The sequence below is a fragment of the Manis javanica genome, chromosome 3, assembly GCF_040802235.1.
Source record: "Manis javanica isolate MJ-LG chromosome 3, MJ_LKY, whole genome shotgun sequence".
Lineage (NCBI taxonomy): Eukaryota > Metazoa > Chordata > Mammalia > Pholidota > Manidae > Manis > Manis javanica.
Genome location: NC_133158.1, coordinates 153,652,854 through 153,672,962, shown reverse-complemented (window position 1 = coordinate 153,672,962; position 20,109 = coordinate 153,652,854). Strand labels below are relative to the sequence as shown.

Below are 20,109 nucleotides of genomic sequence, written 5' to 3'. Positions count from 1 at the left end.
GCAATACAAATCTAACTTTGCCCAACAAAAATTCATTTTAGGTAGTTAACAGTGTGATTTTACAGCTTGCTACACCCCCCCCCCAAAATGGTTATGAGTTATTAAGTATGCAGTTACTTTTAACTCATAACTGCATGCCCAAAATAGTTGGATATTTCCAATTATATTACCAATGCTGTGAGCTATTAGAAGTGTTAAGAATGTTTTACCATTAAGCCCCCAGTGATAATCACAACTGCCGTTGTTCACAAAGAATCATCACGTGTCAGAGATTACAGTAGTTCTCCAAGCTCCAAACTCTAGTCACTCCTGGGCCTTTAAAAGTATGGGAAAGAGGAGGGAGTCTTAAGATTAGAGTAACCAGAATTTCTTACCAGAAATTTGTCAACATAGGACCAGAAATATCAGCTAATTTTCTGGAAACATACTTAAGATGATTTGAAGTCACGTTTTTAAAAAAGGAAGCTTTGTAGCTGAGTGGCAGGCATATCTTTCATGACTCAGTTCTCTTAAACATAATCAAATAATTATGTTAAGACAAAGGCCAACCCTCAAGATTCACAGTGTGAGGATATAGACAAACCAACAGATACAATGCAATAATAAAGGCATTATTAAATACAGTCCAGGATGGCTTTGTTAGGAAATTTTCCTCAAAGAAGTGACGCTTAAGTCTTGGAGATAAGTGTAAGAAAACTGCTTTTGGGCTTAAAGGAAAACAAACCTCCTTGGATAGCCACAGTGTTATTTCACAGGAGGCAGACACAGGCAGTGACTGACTCATCATCCACCTTAGCAATTTAGGCGTCTACTATTCAGAAAGCAAGAATGATTTATTGAATGATTTTAAGCAGTGAGATTGTGATGAGATTTGCATTTTAGAAAAAAATAATTCTAGCGGCAGATGAGAGGTAAATTGGGGGACTGAAACAAAGCTGAGAAATAATTTAGAAAGGACAATAATCCAGAAAAGAAATGAGTAGAAAAAATTACATAGGCAATCTTGGATATTCATGAAGGAAGTTTGTCTTTGGTGTTTCTGTACCATTCTTCCCTCAATGATAATCAGTCATTCCCAGTATCAGGTGCCTGTTCTTTCTTGCTCCAAGTACAGATCAGAGAGCCCAAGTCTTAGATTGAGTCAAACCTTCTCTTCCAACAGCCACAGCTCTCTGAAATGAAAGACTTTTGTTTCCTATTAAAGGAATTTCAAAAATTTATCTAAAGGATTGGAGGAATTATAGGAGCCCAGGCTGTTACTTTATGCCTCTGTAAAGTCAGCCCTAAAATAAACCAAATGTAGTTCTTTATGGTGGCTACCATTAGAGTGGCCCAGAGGCATGAGTCCAAAGCCTGTCCCTCACACGTTTCGCTTCTTCCCCAGAGAGTATGGGTTCTGGCCCCATTATAGGTACTGACAGCCCAAGTCGAATAGGCTTTGCTAGGCTTCAACATTTCATTCTTTGACACAGTTCAATGTAAAAGGCATCTTCATAGTAAGTTCCCTGCCTAAGCAAAACTGAATTCTTCCTCCCACATCCTGCCCCAAGCATAGTAATCCATGCTTCTCTTTTTTTAGCAATACTAATTATTACTTAGTGATGTATATTTATACCCTATTTTCCCTTTTCACATTCCAGAATGCTCCCTTGTTTCTTATATTTCTATACCAGGTCACAGAATTTCTATAACAGAACCTTTTCTTTGAATGCATTTATTTTGTCATTGGAGAGATACTGTACAAGTGCTATTTAACAATTTCCTTAGTAGGCCATGATCAGTATGACAGATGAATATGTGAGGCACTATATAAAGCAAAGGTCATTGACATCCTTTTTTTTTTTTTAACAAAATCATCAATAAAAGTTAAGACAGCCTTTTAGGATTGGTAATTGTAAAGTAAGTGATATTCTGCACTGCAGTCTACTTGGCCATAGAATTTGTTCAACATAATTGCATGGTGAGTTAGCTTTATTTTTCCTTCTCTCCAGGGAAACTGGTAAGAGTAGACAGTTTGGAAAATTTTCTCATGATCTTATGTCATGGGTTTAGCTATACAAGAGAGCATCTAAGTTTGTAGAATAAGATGTTCACAGAAGCCAAAGTTATCACTTTGAAGAGAGTAGAAAAAGATGGGCTTAGATTATAAAATAACTGAATTTTAAAACAAGGCAAAAACCACACTTCTTTCCTATAAAAAAGCTGAACTGACCTTCATTTCATTCTTTTGCATGCCTGAGATATTTCTATATAACAACTGTAAAGTATTCTTGCACGGTGCAATCCAAAATGTTTTCCAGATCACAGTTCTTGCCATCATTTCACAGGCAAGCAACACACCTATAGATCTTACCTGAGTAGTTCCATGGACAGCAAGGGAACATTTTCCTCACACTTGAGCATGAAATAGTATCAATTCAGTGTCTAATTCTAGTGTCCCTACTAAAATAAATATATTTCAATTAGATGGCAAATGGACAGGAAAAAACAAATGTGTGTAACTTTGTAAAGCCCCTAAAGTGAAGGTTTTACTGTTAAGTTTGGGTGTTTTTCTTTTAAATAGAAACATTGTTGAAGTCCACTTCAGATCTATTTCAATTCAGGTGTTGCACCCCATACCAGATGTTTGGGAATAGAAAGATGAATGGGACATGATTTGTGCACTCCAAGAGCTCACATAACATGTAAAAGTAAAAGCTAAAGTACCATATTGTTTATTCAAAGTATATGGTAGGCATCATAACATTTGTTGAATGATAGGTTCATATAAATCAACAGTAATATTGCCATGCCATATGAAACCTTATGACATTGCCAGGAAACAACTTTAAATCACCAAAAAGCTTTAACATCAAATAATACTTTTTAGAAAGAAGGGACCTCATGAAAAACCTCTGATCTCTACATTGAGCCTGTGAGGTGTTGCCTAAAAAAGAGAAACTAATCTGAGAGAGAAGTTTACACATTTTTTAAAGACTCTTAAATTTCATAGATAATGGACCTGATTTAAATCAAACTTAATAGAATAGGATTTATATGTCATGAATTATATCATCTATTGTCTCATAAGCAACACACACATTATCTTGGCTAACAAAATCAACTACCTTTCAATGAGTGCAGTTAAGCATAACTCAGGTGCCCGATGGCAAAAATACATCTGGTAGAGCTGAGAATCCAGAAACAATCACAAATATAGAGTAAAAGAGAAAAGCGACATTTCAGATCAGTAGAGGAAGAATGGATTATTCAACAAATAGTATTGAGACAACATAACCATTTGAAAAAAGGTTAATTTAGATCTCTAACTCAAAAACACTAATTCCAGCTAGACTAGCTAGTGAGTTTGGGGCCTTTTGGTCACATACTCCATTTAGAATTCTCCCTGTAAAAATGAACATAAGCAAAAAGTTTTACAAATAGGTTATAAAGAGATGCTCAAACTAAGAAAAATAAGAGAAATGCACAAACACTAGGAACTATACAGATCCAACTGGTGAATATTTAACAGAAATCAAGAGCTGGCAAGAATGTGGGAAAATAGGAGTCCTCTTTCCTTGGTGAGTGTTTAAACTGGCACTTTTAAAGGCAATTGAGCAGTATCCATTAAAATGTAAAATTCACATGCTCTGTGATCTAACAAGTCAAATTTTTAATGAAACACACTTCATACACTTTTGTTCACAAGGTGACTTATACGGTGATGTCAACTGCACCTATGCTTCTAATAGTACAAAATTAGAAAAACTAAAATAACCATCAAGAAAGTGAAGCACTGTAAAATACTAGTTATCAATGAAAAAGAATGAGAACCCTACATGTACTGACATGGAAAGATCTCTAAGATACAATGTTAGGGTTTTTTTTTAAAGTTTGGGAAAAAATTGTAATATATATGATACCACTGATACTAAAACACATACCATACACATTCACACACAAAAATACTGTATAGTGTACTTCTTAAGGACCTATCTGTGTATTATAAAAATGTATAGAGAAGGTCTGGAAGGATACTAACCAAACTATTAACAGTAGTTTGGTGGAGTACATTAGCTTTAACTGTAATGTTTGATGTTTTTGAGTATGCATTCATGTATCAATTGTGTAATGACAAATTAATAAATTAGAAACAAAATAAAATAGAAGGTGTTTTCTTCTCATCTTCTGCCATTGTCTCCCCTGGGGCTCTGGGTCTCATCATTTTAGCCTTCTACCTCCCCATGATTGCTTTTCACTCTGTCTCTCTTTTCTTCTATGTCCTAGTCTCTGGCTTCATCACATCAGTATTTATTCAGGCTGAATACGTAAATAAGTGATAAATATTTAAGTAACCCTTCTACCCAAACTGGGAATATGTTCCTTCCACTAGCTTTGTCTATGACCTCTTCTGCCTTTCCACTGCTGCTTCCCAGCCTGGTTGGGGCTCCCATTGTCCCCCAAAACCATTCTTGTCACATTCGCCCATGGTCACTGTTGCTAATTCAATTGCATACGTTTCAGCTCTTATTGAACTGCTTTACCTAATTTCAGTTTATTATCATGTGTTTAGTCTATCAGCTTCTTATCCCTTCATTTTCCTTCTTTGCAGTTTTTTAGGAATTTTTCTTGTTAAAAAAAAATAGATGAATTTTTTAACCCAATCTGTCCTTTAATAGATTGATCTGTCCCCATTTATTCTCATTACTGGCATATTTGGATATATTTCTACCATCTTATTTTGTGTTTTCTAGGTTTCTTTTCCCTCCCTTTCTTCCCATTTCCAGGTTTTTATTTAATTGATTATTTTATTTTACTCAATTGATTTTTTTACTCCTCTAATGTTTCAAAAGTTATACATTCCATATCCATTCTTCCAGTGGTTTAACCTACAATTTTTAAAATCAATTTGTTGTGGAAATTTTCAATCATAAACAAAAGTAAACAGTATAATGAACTCCTATTTACCTATCACCCAGTTTAAACAATTATCTACTCATGGCCAATCTTGCGTTATTTTTCTCACACCTATGTCCCCCAAGGTCCTCTGGACTGTTTTGAAAGAAATGCAAGGCTGGAAGGGAAAAAAGATGGCAGAGTAGGAAGGCAAGGCAGAAACCTCCTCCCACACACACACACCAAGGAAGCAATTACAGTAAATACAACTAAACCTGAAAATGACCTGAAGACTACAGAACAGACCACCTACATCTGGTGAAGAAGAGAGGGCCACACAGAAAAAGGTAAAGTGGCAGAAAACCCAATCAAGCAGGACTCAAGCCCTTCCCCCACTCCAGCCCACAGGCAGAAGAAAAAGGAACAGAGCAGGGAAGGGATAGGCCCTCAGGAACTCTACACACTTGGCCGTGGAGATCCGCTCTGGGAGGAGAAGTCCACATTGTACCGGGTTCTGGTGGTTAGTGAGCTGACCACCAGGGACAGTTGGAGCACTCTGGGAGGCTGAGATTACAGCTGCTTGTGGACGCACATGCTCTGCTGGTCTGCTGAGACCCAAAGCAGAGGCAGCAGTTTGAAAGATTTGCCAGCAGCAAAAGGGTTACAAAGGGGTGAGGGTTGGATGGAGCTTTCTCCTCAGAAGAAAGGACAGGTGTACAAACCTCCCCAGCCCTCCCATGGCCCAACAGGTCAGGCAGTTTCAGGAACCCCAAAAGCTCCATCCCCCTCACTGGCAGCCCAGCCCAGAGGTGCTTCACTGGGCTCCACTGATGCATTTGGCCCAGCAGCACCAGACTTAGGGAGGTTTTCCAAGCTTTGTCTGCCTTGTCTCAGCTCAACAAGGAAGACACCTGTGTGTGCCATCTCCAAGTATTCCTTCTTCTTCTGACCAGCCCAATCCGGAGCCATGCACCGCTCTGCCATCCACTGACTGGCTACCACACGCCTGCCTCAGAGCCACATGCCCACCCCACCCACTCTGTCAGCCCAGAAGACCTGCCATTGCTACACAGAAGGCAGAGAGCAGCCCTGCCCACAATGATCCCAGAAGAAGCCACTGCTCTCACAAAGGGCCAGCTGAAACAAACTGCTGGCAGCAATGGTCTGAGATAGACAACTGCTGGCAAACAGAAAGGCAGTCCACCCATAGCCCACCAACAGCAACTGGGGCTCCACCACAAAGGAAAACCAGGCACTGGAAAGGAAAGAGTCTGAGCTTCTGGGCACCATAGGATGCCTTCTTCATAAAGCCAATTCTCTCTAGACCAGGAAACATAGCAGATCCACCTAATACAAAGGAAGAAACACAGAAACCCTGACAAAATGAGGACACAGAGGAATTTCTTCCAAACAAAACTACAGGATTAGGCACCAGAAAGAGGGCTAAATGAAATGGAGATCACCAATCTTCTTGATAAAGATTTCAAAGTAACAGTTATAAATATGTTCACTGATCTGTAGGAAAGTATTGAAGATCTCAGAGGACTTCAACAAAAAGAAGAACTGAAAAAGAATCACTCAGAGCTGAAGAATACAGTAACTGAAGTGAAATATAAATGGAGGGAATGAATAATAGATTTCTACAAGTAAAGAGGACAATCAGTGAGATGAAAATTAGAGACCAGGAACACAGTGAAGCTGAGGAATAGAGAGAAAAAAGAATCTGTAGGAACAAAAATGCTAAGAGATATGTGTGACACCTCCAAATGAAACAATATTCATATAATAGGGGTACCAAAAGGAGAAAAGAGAGACAAAGGGATAGAAAGTCTCTTTGAGGAAATAATTGTTGAAAACATCCCTAGTCTGGGGAAGGAAATAAATACCCAGGTCATGGAAACACAGACAGGACATAGCAAAAGGAAGCCCAGGAAGACAACAACAAGGCATATAATAATTAAAATGACAAAGTCTAAGAATAAGGAGAGTGTATTGAAAGCAGTCAGAGAGAGAAAAAAGATTACTTTTAAGGGAAACCCCATCAGGCCAGAAGAGAGTGGCATGAAATATTTAATGTACTGAGATAGAAGGACCTTTAACCAAGAATCCTTTACCCAGCAAGATTATCATTCAAATTTGAAGGGGAGATTAAGCCCTTACCAGATAACAAAGGCTAAAGGAATTTATAACCACTAAAACAACATTATAGGATATATTGAAGGAACTGCTGTAGATGGAAATGTTCCTAAGGCTAAATAGTTTCAGAAGTAAAAATAAACCCACAGTAAAGGTTATAGACCAATTACCAAGCAAGTACAAAATAAAAACAAAACAAATCAAAACGTAAGTAGTAAAACCAACTATTCACAAAATTACTCAAGGAATACACAAAAAAATGCAGAATATGACATCTAATACATAAAGTGTGGAGGAGGAAGAAGAACAAAGAAGTACTCTTAGACTGTGTTTGAAATAAAGCAATCATCAACTTAATATAGACTTATATAGTTCAGAAGTAACCCCAGACCTAAAACCTGTAATAGATACACAAAAAATTAAAGAAGAGAAATCCAATCACAAAACTAAAGAAAACCATCAAATAACAAGAGAAGAGTATAATAAAGGAAGAAAGGAACAAAGAGGAACTACAAAAACAACCAGAAAACAAGTAATAAAATGGCAGTAAGTATATATCTGTCAAAAATTACCTGAAATGTAAATGGACTGAAAGCACCAATCAAAGGAAATAGAGTGGCAGAATGAACCTGCCTACAAGAGTCTCATTTCAGACCCAAAGACATACACAGACTAAAACTGAAGGTATGGAAAACAGTATTTCATGTGAATAATAGAAAAAGCAGGAGTAGCAGCACTTATATGAGACAAAATAAACCTCAAAACAAAGAAAGTAATAACAGACAAAGAAGGACATTACATAATGATAAAAGGATCAGTCCAACAAGAGGATAACCATCATAAATATCTATGCACCCAACATAAGAGGACTTAAATATGTAAAACAAACACTAACAGAACTAAAGGAGGAAATAGACTAGAACTCATTCATTTTAGGACACTCTTAACACAGCACTCACATCAATAGATCAACCAGACAGAAAATAAATAAGGAAAACAGACACTGAACAACACATTAGATCAGATGGACTTAACAGATATCTATAGAACATTTCACCAAGAGCAGCAGGATAAACATTTTTCTCAAGTGTATATGGAATGTTCTCCAGAATAGATCACATACTAGGCCATGAAAAGAGCCTCAACAAACTCAAGAATGAAATTGTATCAAGCAACTTGTCAGACCACAATTGTATGAAACTGGAAATAAATTACACAAATAAAACAAAAAACCTACACACCCATGGAGGCTAAACAGCATACTTCTAAATAATCAATGGATCAATGAACAAATCAAAACAGAAATCAAGCAAAACATGGAGACAAATGAAAACAAAAATGCAACAGCCGGTATTTGTGCAACACTGCAGGACTGCTTCTAAGAGGGAAATATATAGCACAGGCCTACCTCAAGAAACAAGAACAATCCCGAATAAATAGTCTAAACTCAAAGTTAAAGAAACCAGAAAATAAAGAACAAATGAAACCCAAAGTTAATAAGAGAGACATTATAAAGATCAGAGCAGAAATAAATAAAATACAGAAGGATAACTGATAGAAAAAAATCAACAAAACCAAGAGCTGGTTCTTTGAGGAAAAAAACAAAATAGAAAACCCCTAGCCAGACTTATCAAGTAAAAAGGAGAGAGGACACAAACAAAATCAGAACAAAAAAGGAAGAATCACAGTGGATACTATAGAAATACAAAGAATTATGAGAACTGTTTTAAATATATGCCAATAAATTGGACAACCTAGAAGAAATGGACAACTTCCTACAAAAATATAACATTCCAAGACTGACCCAGGAAGAAACAGATAATCTGAACAGACCAATTACTAGTAATAAAATTGAATTGGTAATAAAAAACTCCCAAGAAACAAAAGTCCAGGACCAGATGGCTTCACAGCTGAAATATACATACCAAACACTTAAAGAGCTAATACCCACCCTCCTTAAAGTATTCCAAAAAGCAGGAGGGGATTCTTCCAAACTCCTCTATGAGGGCAGCATCACTCTAATACTAAAACCAACAAAGAAACTACAAAAAAAAGAAATACAGGCCAATATCCCTGATGAACATAGATGCAAAAATTCTTAACAAAATATTAACAAACTGGAGAAGAGAACCAAGATGGCAGCATGAGTACAGCAGTGGAAATCTCCTCCCAAAACCATATATATTTTTGAAAATACAACAAATACAACTAATCCTAAAATAGAGACCAGAAGACACAGGACGACAGCCAGACTACATCCACACCTGCAAGAACCCAGCGCCTGGTGAAAGGGGTAAGATACAAGCCGCAGCCTGGTGGGACCTGAGCACCCCTCCCCTCAGCTCATGGCAGGAGGAGAGGAGTCGGAGCCGGGAGGGAGAGGGAGCCCAGGACTGCTAAACACCCAGCCCTAGCCATCCACACCAGAGCGCGGACACACAGTGTGTACATGGTGTGCTGGAACCTAGGGAAACAGGACAGTAAGACCTGTGAGCAGGTCCCCGCAGCTGGCGCAACTGGGGCAAAGAAAAGCGAGTGCTTTTTGAAAGTCTGAAAAGGACAGGGATCCCAGAGCTGGAGAGAAGTGCCCTGGGACACTTAGCCCAGCAACTGTGAATCCCAGGGAACTCTGGGTGCCCAAACCCCCGCAGCACAGCTCAGAGGCCCCTCACCACGATAAACAGCCTCCAACCTGTTCCCCCTCTGACGTGGCTCTACCATATTGGAGCAGCAACCTGAGACAGGCCACGCCCACACCAACTGAAGAGCTAAATAAACTCCATAGTGTCTGGGCAAGATCGGAAGCCCCGTCTCCACGCAGCTGCCCAGCACAAGCCACTAGAGGCCGCTATTCTCCCAGGAGAGGAAGGCCATAAACTGGCAAAAAGGGACTTTCTCTTACCCAACACATGCACCAGCTCCCCACAAATATATCTATCACCATGAAAAGGCAGAAGAAATTGATACAGACCAAGATCACAGAGGCAAACCCTGAGGAGATAGACCTAACCAGTCTTCCTGAAAAAGAATTAAAAATAAAGCTCATAACTATGCTGATGGAGCTGCAGAGAAATATGCAAGAGCTAAGGGATGAAGTCCAGAGGGAGATTACAGACATCCGGAGGGAGATTACAGAAATGAAACAATCTCTGGAAGGATTTATAAACAGAATGGATAAGATGCAAGAGGCCATAGATGGAATAGAAACCAGAGAACAGGAACATATAGAAGCTGACACAGAGAGAGATAAAAGGATCTCCAGGAATGAAACAATATTAAGAGAACTGTGTGACCAATCCAAAAGGAACAATATCTGCATTATAGGGGTACCAGAAGGAGAAGAGAGAGAAAAAGGAATAGAAAGAGTATTTGAAGAAATAATTGCTGAGAACTTCCCCAAACTGGGGGAGGAAATAATCGATCAGACCATGGAAGTGTACAGAACTCCCAACAGAAAGGACCCAAGGAGGACAACACCAAGACACATAATAATTAAAATGGCAAAGTTCAAGGACAAGGACAGAGTTTTAAAGGTAGCTAGAGAGAGGAAAAAGGTCACCTACAAAGGAAAACCCATTAGGCTGTCATCAGACTTCTCAACAGAAACCTTACAGGCCAGAAGAGAATGGCATGATATATTTAATGCAATGAAAGAGAAGGGCCTTGAACCAAGAATACTGTATCCAACATGACTATCATTTAAATATGAAGGAGGGATTAAACGATTCCCAGACAAGCAAAAGTTGAGGGAATTTGCCTCCCACAAACCACCTCTACAGGGTATTTTAGAGGGACTGCTCTAGATGGGAGCACTCCTAAGACTAAATAGATGTTACCAGAGAAATTAAAATCACAGCAAAGTAAGCAGATCAACCAAATACTAACTAAAGGCAAAAAATAGAATCAACTACCCACAAAAGCAGTTAAAGGATGCACAAAAGAGCACAGAATAAAACAACCAACATATAAAGAATGGAGGAGGAGGAATAAGAAGGGAGAAAGACAAAGAATGCCCAGACAGTGTTTAAAATAGCTCAATAAGTGAGTTAAGTTAGACAGTAAGATACTAAAGAAGCTAACCTTGAACCTTTGGCAACCACGAATCTAAAGCCTGCAATGGCAATAAGTACATATCTTTCAATAATCACCCTACATGTAAATGGACTGAATGCACCAATCAAAAGACACAGAATAACAGAATGGATAAAAAAGCAAGACCCATCTCTATGCTGCTTACAAGAGACTCACCTCAAACCCAAAAACTATAGGAACAAAGAAAGACTGAAGGAACAAAACAGCAGCAGAATCATAGAACCTAAGAATGGACTAACAGTTACCAAAGGGAAAGGGACTGGGGAGAAAGGGAGGGAAGGGAGGAATAAGGTGGGGAAAAAGAAAAGGGACATTACAATTAGCATGTATAATGTGGGCGGGCATGGGGAGGGCTGTGCAACACAGAGAAGACAAGTAGTGATTCTACAGTATCTTACTACGCTGATGGACAGTACTGTAATGGGGTTTGTGGGGGGGATTTGGTGAAAGGGGGACCCTAGTAAACATAATATTCTTCATGTAATTGTAGATTAATGACAACAAAATTAATTAATTAATTAATTAATTTAAAAAATATTAACAAACTGAATTAAAAAAATACATCAAAGGATCATCCATCATGACCAAGTGGGATTTATTCCAGGGATGCAAGGATGGTATAATAATCCTAAATCAATCAGCATGATACACCACATTAACAAAAAGAAGGATAAAAAAACATTATCACCTTAACAGATGCTGAAAAAGCATTTGACAAAATTCAACAACCATTCGTGATAAAAACTCTCAACAAAATGGGCATAGAGGGCAAGTACCTCAACATAATAAAGGCCATATATGACAAACCCACAGCCAACGTCATACTTAACAATGAGAAGCTGAAAGCTTTTCCTCAAAGATCGGGAACAAGACAAGGATGCCCACTCTCCCCACTTTTATTCAACATAGTTCTGGAGGTCCTTGCCGTGGCAATCAGACAACACGAAGAAATAAAAGGCATCCATATTGATAAAGAAAAAGTTAAACTGTCACTGTTTGCAGATGACATGATATTGTACATAAAAAACCCTGAAGAATCCACTCCAAAACTACTAGAACTAATATCTGAATTCAGCAAATTTCCAGGATACAAAATTAACACACACAAATCTGTTGCATTCCTATATACTAATGATGAACTAGCAGAAGGAGAAATCAGGAAAACAATTCCATCCACAATTGCATCAAAAAGAATAAAATACCTAGGAATAAACCTAACCAAGGAGGTGAAAGACCTATACCCTGAAAACTATAAGACACTCATGAGAGAAATTAAAGAAGATACCAATAAATGGACATACATCCCATGCTCATGTATAGGAAGAATTAATATTGTCAAAATGGCCATCCTGCCTAAAGCAATCTACAGATTAAATGCAATCCCTATCAAAATACCAATAGCATTCTTCAACGAACTAGAGGAAATACTTGTAAAATTCATATGGAACCACAAAAGACCCCAAATATCCAAAACAATCCTGAGAAGGAAGAAAAAAGCTGGGGGAAAAACACTCCCCAACTTCAAGCTCCACCACAAATCCACAGTAATCAAGACAATTTGGTAATGGCACAAGAACAGACCCATAGATTAATGGTACAGAATAGAGAGCCCAGATATAAATACAAGCATATATGGTCAATTAATAAATGATAAAGGAGCCATGGTTATACAATGGGGAAATGACAGCCTCTTCAATAACTGGTGCTGGGAAAACTGGGCAGATACATGCAAGAGAATGAAACTGAATTGATTACTGTCTAACTTCATATACAAAGTAAACTCAAAATGGATCAAGGACCTAAATGTAATATATGAAACCATAATAACTCTTAAAAGAAAACAAAAAATCTCTTGAACATAAGGATGAACTATTTTTTCCTGGGCACATCTCCTCAGGCAAGGGAAACAAATAATAACCAAGTGGGACTCTATCAAACTAAAAAACATCTGTACAGCGAAGGACACCATCAGCAGAACCAAAAAGCATCCTTCAGTATGGGAGAATATATTCATAAATGATTCATCCAATAAGGGATTAACATCCAAAATATATAGAGAGAGAACTCATGCACCTAAACACGAAAAACATGAATAACTCGATTAATAATGGATGGAGGTCCTGAACAGACACTTCTCCAAAGAAGAAATTCAGATGGCAAACAGGCACATGCAAAGATGTTCCACATGGATAATCGTCAGGGAAATGCAAATCAAAACCACAATGAGATACCACCTCACACCAGTAAGGATGGCCAGCATCCAAAAGACAAGAAATAGCAAGTGTTGATGAGGATGTGGAGAAAAGGGAACCCTCCTACACTGTTGGTGGGAATGTCAATTGGTGCAGCCACTGTGGAAAGCAGTACAAAGGTTCCTCCAAAAACTTGAAATACCATACAACCGAGTAATTCCACTTCTAGGAATTTACCCAAAGAAAACAAAATCCCTGATCTGAAAACATATATGCATCTGTGTGCTTATTGCTGTACAATAGCCAAGTTATGGAAGCAACCTAAGTGTCCATCAACAGATGAATGGATAAAGAAGATGTGGTACATATACACAATGAGATATATTACTCAGCCATAAGAAAAGAAATCCTGCCATTTGCAATGACATGGATGAACCTAAAAGATATTATGCCTAAGTGAAATAAGCCAGGCAGAAAATGACAAATACCATTTTATTTATTAGTGGAATAAAAGCAAAACAAAATGAACAAAGTAACAGTAGACTCATTGATGCTTAGAAGTGACTAGTGGTTACCACAGGGAGAGGTTGAGTGGGGGAGTGAGGAAGGAGAGAGGGATAAAAGGGCACAGAAATTTTTTCATTCATAATAAAAGTTGGTCATGGGAATGGTGATACATCATGGAGAATATAGCCAATGATTCTGTAACATCTTCCTATGTTGACAGATGGCAACCACATAACTGGGGTGAGGATTTAATAATATTGTTAACTGTTGAACTCCTGTGTTGTATACTCGAAACCATATAAAATTGTATATCAATGACACCTCAATAAAAAAAGAAATTCAACATATCGGAACACTTCATCAATATATATCATATTTTAACATATCTCTAAAAGATAAGGATTCTTTAATAAAAACAAGTAATACTACTAACCCACTCCAAAATTAACAATAGTTCCTTAGTATCATTAAAAATCTAGTTAATGCCTACACTTCTCTGCTTTTCTTCAAATTTTTATAGTGCATTTGCATGTATTTGGATCAAAATAGGGTCCAGACATCACAATTGGTTGACATGTCTCTCTCTCTTTTTTCTTTTTTTTTTTTTTGATATGAGGCACGAATTCTATTTAAGGGTTGTAATTAGGAAGGAAGAAGAAAAGCTATACAGGTAGCAGACGGAAGAAAACATGGGAGGATTGATTATTTCTTTGACATATCTTCTTGTAGAGTAACTTAAGCATGTATAGGTTTTAAACTACTAATTAAATTGTGCACACACATTAACATAATAGGAATACAGTTACATAACCAAAGCAGATCTATAATTACCAGCCATCTCCAGTGAAGCCAAAAAAACCAGTTAGGCACCCTAGGCATTTGTGAAAATTTGTCTATGATATGATGGATATTGTCCAACCGTACTTGAACAGTCTGAGAGAAATCAGACAAATTAAAACAACCCATTCCTGGGAACTGTTCACATCCCACATGTTCTTTTAACAGTAGACAGTCTGTAGTTGTAAGATTTTGGAGTGCTACAACTTGCACTTCTCCTAATTCTTGGTTGAGTTCCAACACTATATAGATACAGTCAAATTTGTTGTTTTACTGAAAGCACAGGCCAGGTTAGATACCTCCTTCATTCCAATGGCAAGTCCAGGGAACTGGTGAGATGCATGCAGCTACAACTGCAGCATCACCTGGATCTTTGTTGAGGTTTTTTGATGATCATCTTCTAGTATGACTCTTCCAGAGAGTGCTGATATTGTAAGTTCTTCTTCATATCGTATCTTAGTTCATTTTCTGGGTAGCCAAATTAGGCTTTGATCCTCTGTATAAACACAAACAGACCCTTTGTCCACACCTTGATATGCCCTTTATACCATTGTGTAGAACTCATTGGAGGTCACCACACAGGAACTGCTTTTTTTTTTTTAAGAGAAAGGAATATTATCAGAAAAGTGTACCTCCATAGCCAATTATCTGACACCATTTAAATGATCAAAATTAAGGATATTTAAAGCATGCATTAATCATTGATTTACAGTTAGTTTTATCCTATCAAGGAGTAATCCCCCTTTTCTTTCTTTCTTTTTTGTTTAATCTTTAATCTACACTTACATGAAGAATATTATGTTTACTAGGCTCTCCCCTATACCGGGTCCCCCCTATAAGCACTTTACAGTCACTGTCCATCAGCATAGCAAAATGTTGTAGAATCACTACTTGTCTTCTCTGTGTTGTACAGCCCTCCCCTTTCTCCCTCCCCCCCATGCATGCTAATCTTAATACCCCCTTTCTCCCCCCCCCCCTTATCCCTCACTACCCACCCATCCTCTCCAGTCCCTTTCCCTTTGGTATCTGTTAGTCCATTTTTGGGTTCTGTAATTCCGCTGCTGTTTTGTTCCTTCAGTTTTTCCTTTGTTCTTATACTCCACAGATGAGTGAAATCATTTGGTATTTCTCTTTCTCCACTTGGCTTATTTCACTGAGCATAATACCCTCCAGGTCCATCCATGTTGCTGCAAATAGTAGGATTTGCCCTCTTCTTATGGCTGAGTAGTATTCCATTGTGTATATGTACCACATCTTCTTTATCCATTCATCTACCAATGGACATTTAGGTGCTTCCGTTTCTTGGCTATTGTAAATAGTGCTGCGATAAACATAGGGGTGCATCTGTCTTTCTCAAACTTGATTGCTGCATTCTCAGGGTAAATTCCTAAGAGTGGAATTCCTGGGTCAAATGGTAGGTCTGTTTTGAGCATTTTGATGAACCTCCATACTGCTTTCCACAATGGTTGAACTAATTTACATACCCACCAGCAGTGTAGGAGGTTTCCCCTTTCTCCACAGCCTCGCCAACATTTGTTGTTGTTTGTCTTTTGGATGGCAGCCATCCTTACTGGTGTGAGGTGATACCTCATTGTAGTTTTAATTTGCATTTCTCTGATAATTAGCAATGTGGAGCATCTTTTCATGTGTCTGTTGGCCATCTGTATTTCTTTTTTGGAGAACTGTCTGTTCAGTTCCTCTGCCCATTTTTTAATTGGGTTATTTGTTTTTTGTTTGTTGAGGTGTGTGAGCTCTTTATATATTCTGGACGTCAAGCCTTTATCGGATCTGTCATTTTCAAATATATTCTCCCATACTGTAGGGTTCCTTTTTGTTCTATTGATGGTGTCTTTTGCTCTACAGAAGCTTTTCAGCTTAATATAGTCCCACTTGTTCATTTTTGCTGTTGTTTTCCTTGCCCGGGGAGATATGTTCAAGAAGAGGTCACTCATGTTTATGTCTAAAAGGTTTTGGCCTATGTTTTTTTCTAAGAGTTTAATGGTTTCATGACTTACATTCAGGTCTTTGATCCATTTTGAATTTACTTTTGTGTATGAGGTTAGACAATGGTCCAGTTTCATTCTCCTATGTAGCTATCCAGTTTTGCCAGCACCATCTGTTGAAGAGACTGTCATTTCACCATTGTATGTCCATGGCTCCTTTATCAAATATTAATTGACCATATATGTTTGGGATAATGTCTGGAGTCTCTAATCTGTTCCACTGGTCTGTGGCTCTGTTCTTGTGCCACTACCAAATCGTTTTGAGTACTATGGCTTTGCAGTAGAGCTTGAAGTTGGGGAGTGAGATCCCCGCCACTTTATTCTTCTTTCTCAGGATTGCTTTGGCTATTCGGGATCTTTGGTGTTTCCATATGAATTTTTGAATTATTTGTTCCACTTCATTGAAGAATGCTGCTGGTAATTTGATAGGGATTGCATCAAATCTGTATATTGCTTTCAGCAGGAAGGCCATTTTGATTATATTAATTCTTCCTACCCATGAGCATGGGATGAGTTTCCATTTGTTAGTGTCCCCTTTAATTTCTCTTAAGAGTGACTTGTAGTTTTCAGGTTATAGGTCTTTCACTTCTTTGGTTAGGTTTATTCCTAGGGATTTTATTCTTTTTGATGCAATGGTGAATGGAATTGTTTTCCTGATTTCTCTTTCTATTGGTTCATTGTTAGTGTATAGGAATGCAACAGATTTCTGTGTGTTAATTTTGTATCCGGCAACTTTGCTGTATTCTGATATCAGTTCTAGTAGTTTTGGAGTGGAGTCTTTAGGGTTTTTTATGTACAGTATCATATCAGCTGCAAATAGTGACAGTCTAACTTCTTCTTTACTAATCTCGATTCCTTGTATTTCTTTGTTTTGTCTGATTGCCGTGGCTAGGACCTCCAGTACTATGTTAAATAACAATGGGGAGAGTGGGCATCCCTGTCTGGTTCCCGATCTCAGAGGAAATGCTTTCAGCTTCTCGCTGTTCAGTATAATGCTGGCTGTGGGTTTATCATATATGGCCTTTATTATGTTGAGGTACTTGCCCTCTATTCCCATTTTGCTGAGAGTTATCATGAATGGATGTTGAATTTTGTCATATGCTTTTTCAGCATCTATGGAGATGATCATGTGGTTTTTGTCTTTCTTTTTGTTGATGTGGTGGATGATGTTGATGGATTTTCGAATATTGTACCATCCTTGCATCCCTGGGATGAACCCCACTTGGTCATGGTGTATGATCCTTTTGATACACTGTTGAATTCTGTTTGCTAATATTTTATTGAGTATTTTTGCATCTACATTCATCAGGGATATTGGTCTGTAATTTTCTTTTTTGGTGGGGTCTTTGCCTGGTTTTGGTATTAGGGTGATGGTGGCTTCATAGAATGAGTTTGGGAGTATTCCCTCTTCTTCTATTTTTTGGAACACTTTAAGGAGAATGGGTATTATGTCTTCTCTGTGTGTCTGATAAAATTCCGAGGTAAATCCGTCTGGCCCCAGGGTTTTGTTCTTGGGTAGTTTTTTTATTACCGTTTCAATTTCTTTGCTCGTAATTGGTTTGTTTAACTTTTGTGTTTCTTCCTTGGTCAGTCTTGGGAGGTTGTATTTTTCTAGGAAGTTTTCCATTTCTTCTAGGTTTTCCAGCTTGTTGGCATATAGGTTTTCATAGTAGTCTTTAATAATTCTTTGTATTTCTGTGGAGTCTGTCATGATTTTTCCATTCTCATTTCTGATTATGTTGATTTGTGTTGATTCTCTTTTCCTCTTAAGAAGTTGGACTAGAGGCTTATCTATTTTGTTTATTCTCTCAAAGAACCAGCTCTTGGTTTCATTGATTTTTGCTATTGTTTTATTCTTCTCAATTTTGTTTATTTGTTCTCTGATCTTTATTATGTCCCTCCTTCTGCTGACTTTAGGCCTCATTTGTTCTTCTTTTTCCAGTTTCGATAATTGTGATGTTAGACTATTCATTTGGGATTTTTCTTCCTTCTTCAAGTGTGCCTGGATTGCTATATACTTTCCTCTTAAGACTGCTTTCGCTGCGTCCCACAGAAGTTGGGGCTTAGTGTTGTTGTTGTCATTTGTTTCTATATATTCCTTGATCTCTATTTTGATTTGTTCATTGATCCATTGATTATTTAGTAGCATGTTGTTAAGCCTCCATGTGTTTGTGAGCCTTTTTGTTTTCTTTGTAGAATTTATTTCTACTTTTATACCTTTGTGGTCTGAAAAATTGGTTGGTACAATTTCAATATTTTGGAATTTACTGAGGCTCTTTTTGAGGGCTAGTATGTGGTCTATTCTGGAGAATGTTCCATGTGCACTTGAGAAGAATGTATATCCTGTTGCTTTTGGATGTAGAGTTCTATAGATGTCTATTAGGTCCATCTGTTCTAGTGTGTTGTTCAGTCCCTCTGTGTCCTTACTTATTTTCTGCCCAGTGGATCTATCCTTTGGGGTGAGTGGTGTGTTGAAGTCTCCTAAAATGAATGCATTGCAGTCTATTTCCCTCTTTAGTTCTGTTAGTATTTGTTTCACAAATGCTGGTGCTCCTGTGTTGGGTGCATATACATTTAGAATGGTTATATCCTCTTGTTGGACTGAGCCCTTTATCATTATGTGGTGTCCTTCTTTATCTCTTGTTACTTTCTTTGTTTTGAAGTCTATTTTGTCTGATATTCATACTGCAACCCCTGCTTTCTTCTCTCTGTTGTTTGCCTGAAATATGTTTTTCCATCTCTTGACTTTTAGTCTGTGCATGTCTTTGGGTTTGAGGTGAGTTTCTTGTAAGCAGCATATAGATGGGTCTTGCTTTTTTATCCATTCTGTTACTCTGTGTCTTTTGATTGGTGCATTCAGTCCATTTACATTTATGGTGACTTTTGAGAGATATGTGTTTATTGCCATTGCAGGCTTTAAATTTGTGGTTACCAAAGGTTCAAGGTTAGCCTCTGTAGTATCTTACTGCCTAACTTAGCTCGCTTATTGAGCTGTTATATACACTGTCTGGAGATTCTTTTCTTCTCTCCCTCCTTATTCCTCCTCCTCCATTCTTCATATGTTGTGTATTTTGTTCTGTGCTCTTTTTAGGAGTGCTCCCATCTAGAGCAGTCCCTTTAAGATACCCTGTAGAGGTGGTTTGTGGGAAGCAAATTTCCTCAGCTTTTGCTTGTCTGGGAATTGTTTAATCCTGCCATCATATTTAAATGATAGTCGTGCTGGATACAGTATCCTTGGTTCAAGGCCCTTCTGTTTCATTGCATTAAGTATATCATGCCATTCTCTTCTGGCCTGTAGGGTTTCTGTCGAGAAGTCTGATGTTAGCCTGATGGGTTTTCCTTGATAGGTGACCTTTTTCTCTCTAGCTGCCTTTAAAACTCTTTCCTTGTCCTTGATCCTTGCCATTTTAATTATTATGTGTCTTGGTGTTGTCCTCCTTGGATCCTTTCTGTTGGGGGTTCTGTGT

The 20,109-nt window shown here is 38.0% G+C and overlaps 1 protein-coding gene across 1 annotated transcript in view; it reads left to right on the top strand.

Moving 5' to 3' along the window:
• Positions 1-20,109, top strand: part of TSC22D2 (TSC22 domain family member 2) — a 91,657-nt gene that overhangs the window by 46,898 nt on the left and 24,650 nt on the right. The window lies entirely within an intron of this gene.